The sequence below is a fragment of the Vulpes vulpes genome, chromosome 6, assembly GCF_048418805.1.
Source record: "Vulpes vulpes isolate BD-2025 chromosome 6, VulVul3, whole genome shotgun sequence".
In the NCBI taxonomy this organism is placed as follows: domain Eukaryota; kingdom Metazoa; phylum Chordata; class Mammalia; order Carnivora; family Canidae; genus Vulpes; species Vulpes vulpes.
Window position 1 is genome coordinate 61,799,884 of NC_132785.1, and position 14,717 is coordinate 61,814,600.

General features: G+C 37.7%; 1 long non-coding RNA gene across 1 annotated transcript in view; it reads left to right on the forward strand.

The window, feature by feature from the left end:
• The first annotated feature begins 678 nt into the window (after nt 1-678).
• Nucleotides 679-14,717, forward strand: part of LOC112909596 (uncharacterized) — a 33,155-nt gene continuing 19,116 nt past the window's right edge. The window contains exons 1-2 of the long non-coding RNA XR_003233132.2: nt 679-747; nt 9,859-9,918. This is a non-coding gene — a long non-coding RNA (uncharacterized lncRNA). The remainder of the gene's footprint in view (nt 748-9,858; nt 9,919-14,717) is intronic.

Genomic DNA, 14,717 nt, shown 5'->3' on the forward strand with positions numbered 1-14,717 from the left:
ATTATCACCGAGGCCAACTTGTGCTTTGTGGCTCTGGTGGGTGGTGTGAGGGAGGAAGTGCAGCACCAGATGGTGGTGATGGGTCTCTCAGGCCCTGTCTCCTTCCCCCTTGCAATACTAGCCTTGGAACAACAGCAGGAAGAACAGTTACTTCTTTACCTAGCTTGTATAATATCAATACACTTCTATTTTCATATCCTTTTCCATTTTTCCCCATCTTATAATTTTTTTGAAGTATCAGACCTTTTAGGAGAGACATTTACATTTGATTTAATTTTTATAACCTGAAGAACAAACACATTTTATTTCTATGTTTTCTTTTCTTTCTTTTATTTTTAGCCTTCCCTACAAGAGGATTTCTTTTTGCTTGTTTGGAAGAGGACAAAATATTGGTATTCTGGAGATATAAGATTTCTGAAGAATAGAAAATCCCCTATCTCTTCTGATTCTCCAATACTGGGGTTTCCTTGAAAGCAAAGTGAACCAGGAGTGTTAGATTTATTCTCTTATATTTCAGCCTTATTTTTTTAACCCACATGCCTCCCCCCCCCCCTTCAGAATGGTTCCTGCCTTCTCTACGATGCCCATCTCTTGGCAGCTCTCTGTTGGTAGGAGCACAAGCCAGTGGTTAGATGAAACGTCCTGCCTCATATTGTGCTCATCATTGCTGAAAGTGCAGTGAAACTCAGGAGCTGAAAAACAGAGTCACAGTGAGAGAATGGGGAATTATCTCCTGAGAGAACTCAGGTGAGTCTGACTCTGGGCAGGGACCTTTGTTGGAAGAGTAGGGAGGGGGAGACTGGGTATATGCATTTGGAACACTTACACTGTGATGTTTTCAGAGGTTTGAACCTGAAGACTGTGTTCTTTAAGTTCTTTAATAACTCATAGTCACCCCTCACCACCTCAGTTTACTCCTTCTTTGGCCATAATTTGGAACCATGGTAGGTTGCCAGATTTAGAAAATAAAAATACAGGATGTCAAGTCAGATTTAAATTTGAGATAAACCTTTCTTTTGAAGCATAAATATGACACAAATATGACACAAATATTACACAATATTTGGAGCATTATTTATGCCTCATACCTACACTAAACAAATTATTTGTTGTTTATCTGAAATTCAAATCTTGACATTCTGCATTTTATTCAGGAACCCTAGTCTGTAGTCACCTGACTCTATAACTTTCTATCCTCATCTGGGTATATGGTTTATCTTCCCATTTGTTAGCTTATGGGGTCTGCATGTGAATGAACAGGTCCTTGAAAATTATGTATGTAAAATAATGTACTCAAATGCTTTTAGGTAGGACCTTCCTTTGGCGATTTTATTTATTTATTAATTTATTTAATCTATTTATTTATTGGAGTTTGATTTGCCAACATATAGTATAATACCCAGCGCTCATCCCATCAAGTGCCCCCCTCAGTGCCCGTCACCCAGTAACCCCCACCCCCCAACCACCTCCCCTTTCACCCCCCCTAGTTCATTTCCCAGAGTTAGCAGTCTCTCATGTTTTGTCACCCTCTTTAGTTTTTCCCACTCATTTTTTTCTCCTTTCCCCTATAATCTCTTTCACTATGATATTTAGCCTTCCTCATCTTATTCAAATGCTTTTGAAGTTGTAGAATAGATGTGGTTAACAGAATTATTCTTTGTTTTTAAATATTTTATTTATTCATGAGAGACATATACGCAGAGAGAGAGAGAGAGAGAGAGAGAGAAGCAGAAACACAGGCAGAAGGAGAAGCAGGCTCCATGCAGGGAGCCTGATGCAGGACCCGATCCTGGGACTCCAGGATCATGCCCTGGGCCAAAGGTAGGCACTATACTGCTAAGCCACCTAGGGATCCCCAACAGACATTATTCTTTTTATAGTTTGCTTAATCTTAAAGGATTGTCTTTATAGCACCCCACTTTCCAATCCAATACCTGAACCCCTTCCAGTCTTATATGTTATATAACAAGATTAGATTTTAAAAATTAAGATATAATTGATATATAAATTGTGTAAGTTTAAAGTGCACAATGCGTTGATTTGATACATTTATATATTGCAATATGATTACTATGGTAGTGTTAGCTAACACATCTGTCACATCACATAAATTATCATTTCTTTTTTGTGATTGGAACAGTTCAGATTTAGTCCCTTAGCAAGTTTGAAATTTACAGTACAATATTGTTGATAATAATCACTGTTTTTTGAGTTAGATCTCCAGGGCATATCTGCCTACTAGTTGCAAGTTTGTGCTCTCAAACAACATCACCCTAATTCTTTCACCTCCATCCCTGACACCCACCATTCTACTCTCTGTTCTTAAGAGTTCAGCCTTTTGAAATTCTGCATAGAAGTGATATTTGTCTTTCTGTGACTTATTTCACTTAGCATCATGCCCTCAAATTGATGCCATGCCATTTTGTCACAAATGTCAGGGTTTCTTTTTTTCCCATGGCTGAGTAGTATAATATGTATATATTCTATTATCTATCTATCTATCTATCTATCTATCTATCTATCATCATCATCATCATCCATCATCTATCTATCTATCATCTGCCACAGTTTGTTTCTTTATCCATCCATCCCTTGACAGACATTTAGACTGTTTCCATATCTTGGCTATTGTGATCAATTTTGCAATAAACATGGTAGTGCAGATATCTCTTTGATACCCTGTTTTTATTACCTTTGACTGTATCCAGAAGTGGGATTGCTGGATTGTATGGTAGTTCCATTTTTTATTAAAGAATTAGTGGCTAGATCAATTACATTTCTACCAACAGTATAAAAAGGTTCCCTTTTCTTTATATCATTGCCAACATGATACCTCTTCTTTTCATTCCGTTACACATGAGATGATATCTCATGGTGGTTTTGATGTGTGTTTCCCTATGATGAGTGATGGTGAGCACCTCTTAATGTAACTTTTGGCCACTTGATTGTGTAACAGAACTAGGGTTATCTACCCATGGCAAAAGTCTAATCACATTCTCCTGTGTTTCAGCAGTACATTCATTTCCCACTGCTTAACATGTGAAGTGTAGACCACTTATTTTGGAATTTAAGATCTTAGATATTCTGTTTTAATAACTCCATCCTTCTTGTTCTCTTCTCAATTTGGGCATTGCCTTCACTGCCAGGCTTAGCAACAAGCCTCTAATCAACTGTTTTCTGTTTAGTAGAGAATCCTTCAAGGGTAATTGTTGCCATGAATATATCTTTGCAATCTGTATGTCTCCCTAGAACTTAGTGCAGAGTAGGGATTTAAAGGCAGTAAAATTAATTTGGATTTAAAGGCAGCATAAATTAATATGCTTTGCTGCCTTTTCTACCCTAAATATATCACATGGACCTTATACCATCATCAATCTGACCACTGGTTAATCTTTTGATTTCAAGCTGTGTGCACTGGCTATCAAAACTCTTATTCCAAAGTACATTTTCAACCCTCTTTACTCATCAAAATATTCATTCTGCAATGCCCTGGCCAAATGCCATATCTTCCTGATCTTTGCCAGGAGCTATTCTTTCACATTTTTATGATTCCTTTATTTTTTCACTGTCAGACTGGTTTATTTTTTACAATCTATATTCTTACAATAAATACTTTCTAATAAATATAATTTCCTATTACAGGCATACAGTAATTCTCTCAACAAACATAAAAACTTAGCAAGAATCATAACTCCAAAAGAGTTAACAATAAGTCCTTTATAGATAATATGTACATCAAGAATGTCACAGCAGGCGCTTCACCTAACGAGGAACACATTTTAGTGATGGCAAGATAACTGAATATGTGTAGCTCGAACGCAAAGAAGACCTTTATCCCTTGAGAATCATCTTCAACCTTCTCCAAAGGATTGTAAAACTACAAGAAAACCCGTTAGTCCAGTGGTTTGTATTCTCAAACTCCTTCAACAATATTTTGCACTAATTCAACAATCTTTTGTCTTAAAGTTTTTTATCACCTACTATTATGATTCATGGCCTATTTTTCTTTTTTCAAAAGACCATTTCTTGAGTTTTTGGGTCTATTGTTTTTATTTCATTGACTTCTTACCTTTATTATTTTCTTTCTTTTACTTTCTTTGGATTTATTGTCCTGTTTTTTTTACTAAGTACTTAATTTTCTTTTCAGTCTTTTTCATTTCTAATATAAATATTGAAGGCCAAACACTTCCCACTTGGGGCTTCCATAGCAGAATCAAACAGGGTTTTATTCATTTATTTAGATACAATCTACATTCAATAAAATGCACAAATCTTGAGTGTTTGGTTTGATGAGTTTTGGTCATTTTTATGATTTCTAAATGGTTTATATGCATTTATGGCACTAACCATATTCTACCTACTTTTGTGATTACATGTACAAGTCTTTTAGATTATGGATCATTTGATTACAATGACAGTACGCTTAAAACTTTAACCCTGAAACTTGTGCTTATGCTTTATGGAAAGAAGTTTTTTTATAAATGATTTTTGGCTGTTATGGAGAAGCATGTGTAATTTTCATTTGAGGAAAGCAGAGGACAACATGTTCTGCTTCAGAATACTGAGACTTACCATTTTTAATTGATAAATTTTCTGACACACATCTATTACCATGTTCTGATGGAGATGGTGGTCTTTGGAAACAGCCATGGACCTTTCTTATTTATTACCATTAAAGCAGTGAGAGGGTGTTGTTTCAATTCAACCATGTTGTAATAAAGCCATTTAGACTCAGACGGATGGAAATGTTTTGGTTTTCCATATTTGCAGTTGCAGAGACCACATTTCATTCTACTCTTCAGGCATTGCTCTCTGCTTAGGGTCCTGGGCCTAACTTCTGGGCCTAACATCTGGTCTCGATTTTGTTGAGTTCTGCTCGAATCTTTATTAACTCTCTTCTGCTGGGTGTAGGATCTATTTGCTGTTTTTCCTCTAGATCCTTTAGGTGTAAGGTTAGCTTTTGTATCTGTGTTCTTTCCAGTTTTTGGATGCATGCTTGTATTGTGATGTATTTCCCTCTCAGGACTGCTTTTGCTGTATCCCAAAGATTTTGAACGGTTGTATCTTCATTTTTATTAGTTTCCACGAATCTTTTTAATTCTTCCTTAATTTCCTGGTGGACCGTTTCATCTTTTAGCAGGATGGTCCTTAATCTCCACATGTATGAAATATTTCCAAAATCTTTTTAATTCTTCCTTAATTTCTTGGTCAACCCTTTCATCTTTTAGCAGGATGGTCCTTAACCTCCACGTGTTTGAAATCTTTCCAAATGTCTTGTTGAGATTTAGTTCTAATTTCAAAGCATTATAGTCTGAGAATATGCAGGGGATGATCCCAATCTTTTGGTATCAGTTCAGACCCGATTTGTGACCCAGTATATGGTATATTCTGGAGAAAGTTCCATGTGCACTTGAAAAGAATGTGTATTCCGTTGAGTTTGGATGTAAAGTTCTGTACATATCTGTGAAATCCATCTAGTCCAGTGTATCATTTAAAGCTCTCGTTTCTTTGGAGATGTTGTTTTTAGAAGACCTATCGAAAGGACCTGTAGAAAGTGCTAGATTGAAGTCACCAAGTATAAGTGTATTATTATTTAAGTATGTCTTAACTTTGGTTATAAATTGATTGATATATTTGGCAACTCCCACATCGGGGCATATATATTGATGATTTTTAAGTCCTCTTCTTGGATGGATCCTTTAAGTATGATATAGTGTCCTTCTTCATCTCTCACTACAGTCTTCGGGGTAAATTTTAGTTTATCTGATATAAGGATGGCTACCCCTGCTTTCTTTTGAGGACCATTTGAATGGTAAATGGTTCTCCAACCTTTTATTTTCAGGCTGTAGGTGTCTTTCTGTCTAAAATGAGTGTCTTGTAGACATCAAATAGATGGGTCCTGCTTTTTTATCCAGTCTGACACCCTGCACCTTTTGCATTTATGGCACTATGGTCATTTAGCCCATTCCCGTTTAGAGTTACTATTGAAAGATATGAGTTTAGTGTCATCATGATACCTGCTCAGTCCCTGTTTTTGTGGATTGTTCCATTGGATTTCCTCTTAAAGAGGAATTTGAAGAGTCCCCCTTAAAATTTCTTGCAGAGCAGGTTTGGAGGTCACATATTCTTTCAGTTCCTGCCTGTCTTGGAAGCTCTTTATCTCCCCTTCTATTCTGAATGAGAGCCTTGCTGGATAGAGTATTCTTGGCTGCATGTTTTCCTCATTTAGGACCCTGGATATATCTTTCCAGCCCTTTCTGGCCTGCCAGGTCTCTGTGGAGAGGTCTGCTGTTAACCTAATACTTCTCCCCATATAAGTTAGGGATTTCTTGTCTCTTGCTGCTTTAAGGATCTTCTCTTTATCTTTGGAATTTGCAAGCTTCACTATTAAATGTCGAGGTGTTGAACGGTTTTTAATGTTTTTAGGGGGGATCTCTATTTTGTGGATCTGAATGCCTGTTTCCCTTCCCAGATTTGGAAAGTTTTCAGCTATGATTTGTTCAAATGCATATTCTGGACCTCTGTCCCTTTCAGCGCCCTCAGGTACCCCAATTAAACGTAGATTTTTTTCCCTCAGGCTGTCGTTATTTCCCTTAATCTGTCCTCATGGTCTTTTGATTGTTTGTCTCTTTTTCCCTCAGTTTCCCTCTTTGCCATCAACTTGTCTTCTATGTCACTCACTTGTTCTTCCACCCGGTTAACCCTCATGGTTAGGACCTCTAGTTTGGATTGCATCTCATTCAATTGATTTTTAATTTCTGCCTGATTAGATCTAAATTCTGTAGTCATGAAGTCTCTTGAGTCCTTTATGTTTTTTTTCTAGAGCCACCAGTAGCTTTATAATAGTGCTTCTGAATTGGCTTTCTGACATTGAATTGTAATCCAAATTTTGCAGCTCTGTGGGAGAGAGGACTGTTTCTGATTCCTTCTTTTGAGGTGAGGTGTTTCTTCTAGTCATTTTGCTCAGTGCAGAGTGGCCAAAAACAAGTTGTATTGGGAAAAGGAGAAAAAGAGAGAAGAGAAAGAAGAAAAGAAAAAGAAAAAAAAAAGAAAAAAGAGAGAGAAGAGAAGAAAAGAAAAAAAAAAGGTGGGGGGAAGCAAAGAGAAATCAAAAACAAAAAAGAAGGTTGAGTATCCTCTGATTCTGTATACTTAAATCCCTCGACTTCCCCTGGAACTTTCTAGTGCTGCTTGGTCAATATTTTGTTTTTCCCCTGTCAGTCTAGCGGTCTTCTAGGGGAGGGACCTGCCTAGCTGATTTTCAGGTGTTAGCACTTGGGGGAGCTGCTTAACCCCCTTGCCTGGTGCAGGCCTCAGTACAAGTTGTTTAACCGGTTTATCCTGTGAGGCCACTGTGAAGCTCAGTGGGGTTTTTTATCCTGTGAGGCCCCAGGCGGAACAACATCAGTCGCTGGGTCCGCTCTCCAGGCCTAGAGTCAGCTCCTGCAGTAACTACGGAGCTCTCAGTCCACAAGAGCCTGGATGCTCTGGGGGCGGGTGCCGCTGATCTGCTCAGCTTGAGGCCACATGGGGGCTGGAGCGCCCTTGCTATCCTGTGCCCTCCTGGCTTCTGCCTGTCCTACGAAGAGCCGCTGTCTGAGCCACCTCTGAGCTATTCCCAGGTCCAGCCCGTTGCACCCTGCAGCCCTTTAGGGAGCTTGGTCGCTGGGTGTGGCGCACTCTCCCTGGGGCGCTGGTGCTCTGTTAGTGTCCCAGGGAGCCTGAGGGCATCCCCTGCCCTCCTGGGGTCCTGCTCCAACTCCCTGGGAGTGCCTTTCCATCCGGTCATATTGGTGAAGCTCCTGCTTCCCGGGCCGGTGCTTTCCTGTCCTGGGGGCACTCGCTGGGCCTTAGCCCAGCTCCTCGCAGGGCCCATCCCCCTTGGATGCCTTTTGTTTCTTTATTTCTTTCCCCACCCCCATCTCCCTACCTTGATAGAGTGCAAACTCTTCTCACTCTAGTGTTCCAGCTGTTCTGTCTTTAAATCTCAAGACGAATTTGTAAGTTTTCCGGATGATTTGAAGGTTATTTAGGTAATTTGGTGGGGACAGGTGACTTGGGGATGCTATTCTTCTGCCATCTTGCCCCGCCTCCCTATCTATGGAGTTTTGAAGTCATGAATTAATGCCAAATATTTGGAAAGTTAAAAAAAAAGTTGGAAATTCCAGGAAGTATGCAAAAATCACACATTATCTCAACACTTTGACCAAGATACATTTTTAATATTCATTTAACATCTATTGTTTTAATGACAGAGTGTTAGATGATTTATTAATTCAGCTAACAAATCTTTGTACGTCACCTATGGCCTGACGTTATCTGAATTCTGCTTGAGTAAAAAATTACTTATCTACGGCAAAATTTAGTGAACATTTATTTTAAGTAATAGTGACATGGAATTCTAATTACATTCCTTTTAATGTGAAGGATTTTGTATTCCTGTTTTTAACTTTAAAATACAAATCTCTCTTAGAAGGGTAAGTCAGTGAGTCATTAATAACCTCAAGGAGAATTATTTTAGTATATTCTTTTTTTTAAAATTTTTTTTAATTTTTATTTATTTATGGTAGTCACAGAGAGACAGAGAGAGAGGCAGAGACATAGGCAGAGGGAGAAACAGGCTCCATGCAGCGGGAGCCTGATGTGGGACTCGATCCCGGGTCTCCAGGATCGCGCCCTGGGCCAAAGGCAAGCGCCAAACCACTGCGCCACCCAGGGATCCCCTTTAGTATATTCTTTTTTCATTGACCAGTTTAGAAAATAGGAACTTTGAGAAAACTGGACTTTAGGAAAACAGAAGAGAACACATGGGACATTGAGATTAACTTTTGCCTGATTTATAATCAATGCTATGAAGTAAGAATCACATCTAAATTTAATCATTTGTGCATATTATCCAGAAATCTCTACATAAGAACTCATCTCCAAAAAGGGTTCTTCTTCCTCAAATCTGATTAACTTTGTATTTAAAAGATTCTATTTTTTGCTTACTGGCCAAATATGTCAATATCTAACCATGTTCTTGAACTTTTAACCATTGATAGTGAGGAAATGTCTTCTCTGAATGACAGTAAGCAAGAGTGAGGCTTATAGTCTGGAATACTTTGTCTTCAGTCCTACATAGAAGCAGGAGAATAGACAAGTGTTGGAGGTGTGATAGTAGCAGACAAAGACCATTCCAAAAAAAATATTGTTTGGATGACCAGTGTAGTGACAAATTTGATTAACTTAATCATTCGCTTTGGTCTGTATATTACTATTGTGTAACCATTGATTTCTCTAGCCTTAATTCCATCACTCAGTGCTTGCTTGACTCTTATAAGGAAGATGATAATTATTGGGAAAATACCAGGAGTAATATGCACAATAAAGTTCTCTGAATGTAGGTGTGGATTAGAGTGTTGTATATGTGTATGGATGGCCAAACAGCAGAGTTTGGAGAATCTTGCTCTGGATTAGAGGGCCAGGATTAATGGTGCAAGTATTTCATGGGAATGAATGAACCAAGAGCTTCTGGTGTCCCTTTGGCTCACTGGAGGAGCCACACCTTCCTGTTAGGGTCTTTCTCTATTCTTGGCCTCTCCCACCTCTTCTGGAGATGTCAGACCATAGACATTCTTCTGTATTTGTGAATTCCTGCCAGTTATAAAGGACAGGGTAGTTTGGCAAAAAAGAAAAAGCAAGCTTTATCTTAATGGTAAGAGAAAGGGGTGAAAACATTTGAAGGAATTTGTGAATTCCTGCCAGTTATAAAGGACAGGGTAGTTTGGCAAAAAAGAAAAAGCAAGCTTTATCTTAATGGTAAGAGAAAGGGGTGAAAACATTTGAAGAGTCTCTTTTCTATGTGTTTCCATCTAGTTGCCTGAGAAACAATCAAAAGGAGCTCAAGAATGTAAACCAAGATGTGGAAAGAAAATGGTAAGCACCTAGTGTATTGCATCACTTTTCTCTAAGATTCACCTCTGTCTCACAAGGGACTGAGAATCTCTGTCTCATAAGAGCCAACATCTTATTTTAGGCCTCATAGAGCTAAACTCATAGAATTCTTTGGTGATTGCCTCTAAGACTTGGCAGAAGGGTTATCTGGAGGCTCAAAACAAAAACAAAAGAAATGGAGTATTAGTGCACATGTTTCATTCCTTCCTGACTATATAAAGCACAAAATACAAACATATAGCTGAAATAAAATATGTTTATTTTGGGTTGGCTATTTATGACGGCCACACCACCAACTTATTCCTCATACTTAGAATAATCTTTGGAAAATAGAAGTTTCATCATGCCTTTCCCATGAGATCCTTTAATTGCTCTCCATTACATCCAGAATAAAAATGAAACTCTTCACTGAAGACTGAAATCCTATAAGGATTGACTCCTGCATATCTCTCTGATTTAATTCCCCACCCTCTGCCCTCTCTTGAAATGAGAGGAATTTCTCATTTAATTACAAACCCTGCCTTGTTTGCTGATTTAATTCCTCACCCTCTTCCTCTCATTTCATGTTCTTGAAGCCATGAAGCTCAGCCTGAACCCAGAGCCCTAGTGCACACTAATCTTTTACCTCTCATGGTTTTTATTTTCTGTGCTGTGCTTGATAGCATCTTTTTCTGGAAATTCTAGTTCTGACACTCTCTTCCAGAAAACATCCCTGAGTATACAATGTGGGAAACTCCACATTGCTTCCACACCCAGTGGATTTCCTGCACCATCCACTATACCTTTCTATCACCTAGTAACTTTATATTAGTTTAACTTTAAAAAAAATTATCACTAACATTTATTGATGGGATGGAAAAAATTAGCTCTTTATAGTCCATCTTCCTTTATAGACCATGTGGTCTTTGAGGCTTTGACCACTGCTTGACTTGCCTATCTGTTGCCCAAATTTTGCAAGATACTCAGTGGAAAAAAAGAAAAAAAAGAGTGGAAAAACAACAGCTATCTGGACACTGATATCTTGCCCCAGCTTAGATAAACCCTGCCTTGTTTGCTGATCATGGGATTTCCATATCTTTGCACTCAACCTCTTTCCTAATCATTGCACGTCAAGATCTGGGTTTTTATCTGAGATGCCCCCTTCTTTAAGTGTGAAAGGTTGAGGGATGAAAGGGAAGGCCCATATTTACTGCTGATATGAAATGAAGTTTACAGGAATCAGCCATTTCCTAAGTACTTCACTTAAATTTTCTCTGCACAGTGGGGTGGCTATGCCATCCTTGTAACTAATCTCCTTTACATTATGTAGCTGAAGAAATGATGTTATTGAAACAAGGTCCTTTTTTCAGGCTTCCACAAACTGGTTCTGTGCAACAAAAAGTTGTTTAAACTTGGCTTTTGCTTTATTGTGTATAAAATGATATCTGTGTAAGGTGATGTTCTCCAATTCTTCCCCTTTAAAGGAACTTAAGTGTTGATGTTGTCAAATACATCCAAGTCTTTATTACAAATAGTAATTAAATGAGAAATTAAATGTCTCCAAAGTGTCCCCATCCAAACAATTTTTAAAAAGTTTTAATTCCAGTATAGTTAACATACAGTGTTATATTAGTTTCAGAAAACAACGTAGTGATTCAACACTTACAATGCCCGCTTCTCATCATGATAAGTGTCCTCCTTAATACCCATCACTTATTTCCCCCATCCCCTCACCCACTTTCCCTGGTGACCATCAGTTTGTTCTCTATAGATAAGAGTATGTTTATTGGTTTGCCTCTCTCTTCCCTCCCATTTGCATGTTTTGCTTCTTTTTTTAAAAAAAATATTTTACTTATTTATTTTTTGAGAAAGAAAGTGAGCAAAGGGGAGAGGGACAGATGGGGAAGAAGAGAGAGAATCTGAAGCAGGCTCCATGTCCATAACAGATCCCAACCCAGGGCTCAATCTCATGATCCTGAGATCATAACCTTAGCTAAAATCAAGAGTTGGATGTTTAACTGACTGGACCACCCAGGCACTGCTGTTTTCTTTCCTAAATTCCATATATGAGTGAAATCACATGGTGGTTTTCTCTGACTGACTTATTTCACTTAGCTTAATGCCCTCTAGTTCCATCCACATAATTGCAAATGGCAAGATTTCATTTTATGGCTGAGTAATATTCCATTATATATCACTTCTTTATCCATTCATCAGTAGATGGACATTTGGGTTCTTTTCATAATTTGGCTATTGTTGATAAAGCTGCTATAAACCAGGATGCATTCATCCATTTGAATTAGTGTTTTTGTATCCTTTGGGCAAATAACTAGTAGTGCAATTGCTGGACCATAGGGTAGCTCTATTTTTAACTTTTTGAGGAAACTCCATCCTGTTTTCCATAGAAGCTGCAAATTTTATGAATAGGACTCACAGAAATTTAACTAATTTGATGAGGAAGATCTCAACTGTTTAGGCTACCTGAGTCAATTGAAATCAAATATATAAGACATATGGGCTAGAACTAAATTCAATCTCATTTTGGCTAATTTGACAGGATGATGTTCTTTGAGTAAAGTTACATTATCTACATCATCCTGAGTCAATTTTGGTTATTTCATTTTCATTAGAATATTATCATTTAACTCATGATTTTAAACATATTTACAAAAGGTATGGTGTGAGCTCTTTTAAATCATTTAGCTTTTTAAAATTTATGTTTACAGAAGTATAGCACAATAAAATTCACCCTTTTTAGGTAAGTTGATAAATTTAGAAAAGCATGTAGTCATGTGACTACCAACTCAATCAAGATATGGAAGACTTTTATCAACCTTTTTCTCACCAAAAACCCCTGGAAACCCCAATCTGACTTTTACTTTGTGTTTTTTCCACAATGTCACAGTGTCATTGCTTTTATCTTTATTAGATTCTTATTTTTGCTGTCCTTGATTTTTTCCATTTTTCTGTTTTAATTGCTTTGAATTCAAAACTTAATTTTTGTTTTTTCAATTTTTCTTGTTTAAAAATGAGGGCATATACGACCCAGCAATTGCACTGCTGGGGAATTACCCCAATGATACAGATGCAGTGATATGCTGGGACACCTGCTTCCCAATGTTCATAGCAGCAATGTCCACAATAGCCAAACTGTGGAAGGAGACTTGGTGTCCATCAAAAGATGAATGGATAAAGAAGACGTGGTCTATGTATAAATGGAATATTAGTCAGCCATTAGAAACAACAAATACCCACCATTTGCTTCAACATGGATGCACCTGGATGGTATTATGCTGAGTGAAATAAGTCAATCGGAAAAGGACAAACATTTTATGGTCTCATTCATTTGGGGAATTTAAAAATTAGTGAAAGGGAATAAATGGGAAGGAGAGAAAATGAGTGAAAATATCAGTGAGGGTGACAAACCATGAGACACACCTAACTCTGGGAAATGAACAAGGGGTGGTGGAAGAGGAGGTGGTCGGGGGGTTGGGGTGACTGGGTGATGGGCACGAAGGGAGGCACTAGGTGGGATGAGCACTGGGTGTTATGCTATATGTTGGCAAATTGAACTCCAATAAAAAAAATTTTTAAAATGAGAGCATGTACAAATATAACTTTTCCTCTAATATTTTTTCTTTTTTGATTCAATTCAGTTAAAGTAACATATCCTATATTACTAGTTTAAGAGGTAGAATTTAGTGATTCATCAGTTGCATATAACACCCAATGCTCATCACATCACATGCCTTCCTTAATGCCCATCACCCAGTTACCCAATTCCCACCTACCTCTTCTCCAGGAATCCTCAATTTGTTCCCTAGAATTAAGTGTCTCATGGTTTGCCTCTCTTTTTTTTTTTTGCCTTATTTTATTTTTCCTTCTTATCTCCTATATGCATCTGTTTTGACCCTAAAATTCTGCATGAGTGAAATCATATGGTATTTGTCTTTCTCCCACTGATTTATTTTGTTTAATACGCTCTAGTTCCATTCATGTAGTTGCAAATGAATTTCATTCCTTTTGATGAATGATTAGTATTCCATTGTGTCTGTATCCCAGATGTTGTTGTATTATTGCCCAATATTTTTATTACTTTACTTTTTGTGTTTTTGTGGTCCTGAATTGTTTTCAATGCCAAACATTGTTGTATATTTTTATTATTTATTTATTTATTTATTTATTTATTTATTTATTTATTTTTGTTTTGTCACCAATTATATTATTTAAAAGTTTTTTTAATTTCTTAAAATTTTATTTTGTTTTATTTATTTTTTAATAATAAATTTATTGTTTATTGGTGTTAAATTTGCCAACATACAGAATAACACCCAGTGCTCATCCCGTCAAGTGCCCTCCTCAATGCCCATCACCCATTCACCCCCAACCCCCTCCCTCCTCCCCTTACATAACCCCTAGTTCATTTCCCAGAAGGAGTCTTCATGTTCTGTCTCCCTTTCTGATATTTCATACCCATTTCTTCTCCCTTCCCTTCTATTCCCTTTCACTATTATTCATATTCCCCAAATGAATGAGAACATATAATGTTTGTCCTTCTCCGATTGACTTATTTCACTCAGCATAATACCCTCCAGTTCCATCCACGTTGAAGCAAATGGTGGGTATTTGTCATTTCTAATGGCTGAGTAATATTCCATTGTATACATAAACCACATCATCTTTATCCATTCATCTTTTGATGGACACCGAGGCTCCTTCCACAGTTTGGCTATTGTGGACATTGCTGCTATAAACATCGGGGTGCAGGTGTCCTGGCGTTTCACTGCATCTGTATCTTTGGG